This window comes from Schistocerca nitens, chromosome 2 (assembly GCF_023898315.1).
Source record: "Schistocerca nitens isolate TAMUIC-IGC-003100 chromosome 2, iqSchNite1.1, whole genome shotgun sequence".
NCBI lineage: Eukaryota > Metazoa > Arthropoda > Insecta > Orthoptera > Acrididae > Schistocerca > Schistocerca nitens.
The window spans coordinates 383,993,725-383,995,588 of record NC_064615.1 but is presented as its reverse complement, the minus strand read 5'-3'; positions in this window follow the sequence as shown (position 1 = coordinate 383,995,588).

Sequence of the window (1,864 nt, the reverse complement as noted above, 5' to 3'; positions counted from 1 at the left end):
GATCCTTTATTGTATGATTATATGATAGCGGAACAAACACTGGTAGCAGTTACTTCTGTAAAATATCTGGGAGTATGCGTGCGGAACGATTTGAAGTGGAATGATCATATAAAATTAATTGTTGGTAAGGCGGGTACCAGGTTGAGATTCATTGGGAGAGTGCTTAGAAAATGTAGTCCATCAACAAAGGAGGTGGCTTACAAAACACTCGTTCGACCTATACTTGAGTATTGCTCATCAGTGTGGGATCCGTACCAGATTGGGTTGACGGAGGAGATAGAGAAGATCCAAAGAAGAGCGGCGCGTTTTGTCACAGGGTTATTTGGTAACCGTGATAGCGTTACGGAGATGTTTAATAAACTCAAGTGGCAGACTCTGCAAGAGAGGCGCTCTGCATCGCGGTGTAGTTTGCTCGCCAGGTTTCGAGAGGGTGCGTTTTTGGATGAGGTATCGAATATATTGCTTCCCCCTACTTATACCTCCAGAGGAGATCACGAATGTAAAATTAGATTAGAGCGCGCGAGGCTTTCAGACAGTCGTTCTTCCCGCGAACCATACGGGACTGGAACAGGAAAGGGAGGTAATGACAGTGGCACGTAAAGTGCCCTCCGCCACACACCGTTGGGTGGCTTGCAGAGTATAAATGTAGATGTAGAAGGGTATTATTGACATAGATACATAATTATGGCCTTTTTGGTTTCTTGGGTTCATAAAGTGACTGCCTGTATATAATTTTGAATTATTGTTGAGAACTTTAATAATTGTTTATACTCAAACTTTCCACCGTGTCCTTTAGTGTTGTTTGTGAGATGTGCTAATTTATTTCCATCCATGGCACCATACTGCATTGTATTTTACACATATTACACTGTGGGTACAGTTAAAAATTTACACACACATCCATGATCCAGCAGTCTACAGTTTTTCAGACAGATTGAACTTTGGGCACTAAGACATATGTAGCACTTCAGGAAGTAACACATTGAGCAAATACTTTTAAAGAAGATGACTTGTGGGATAATGAGCACATGTGTGAAGTGAGTCCCTTATTAGTGACCTGTGAAAACTTGAATCCTTGAACGGCAGTTTCTGAAGATAACAAATTGTATGGGATGAAGTTCAGGAATTGTTAAAGTCACTTTTTGATCATCAGCGGTAGACATACCTTTTGTGGAGTGCTTGATCTCTGTACTTCAAATTGAACCACAAAAAAGCAAATCAAAAAAAAGTTTCATATCTAAAATGTATGGGATCAACACTCATCTGACAAGATCACCTTATTAGCAGCGACAGCAACTGTTAGTGAAGTAAGGCATCAGATACAAACATCTCAACTGTAAGCATGATTTTGATTCCAATCATGAATAAATTCACAGTCATGCTTCACAAAGAGCTGCACACAGTATTTCTTATTTTTTATTTATTTATTTATTTACTTATTTTTGCTACAACTGAATTCAGTGCACAATATTTGACATCAATTTGATATTCTGTTAGTTAACATTGTTCCCACAGCACCTCATAATTCCATGAAGATATTTTGGAAAAATATAACATACGTTTAACAAGTTGATTTAGCTGGAAATTGTAGAAAATTGTAAATGAGTGATACGTGGTGAGAAACTTTAAAAACTCAGCGATTTTATTTTTGGCATTGGCAGGTTCAGCTTATGGATAACAAGCCAAATGTAAGATATCCATAAGCACAGTGACATTTTAAGAAGTTAAAAATTAGGAAGTTTATTCCATTCCATTTAGCAGCAGAAAGAACTTCATGATCAATCACAACTCAATTGAAGAAACAAAGTGGCATAAAAATGGAGAGTTTTCTCTGTGCATATACACTGCTGGCCACCGTAAATGC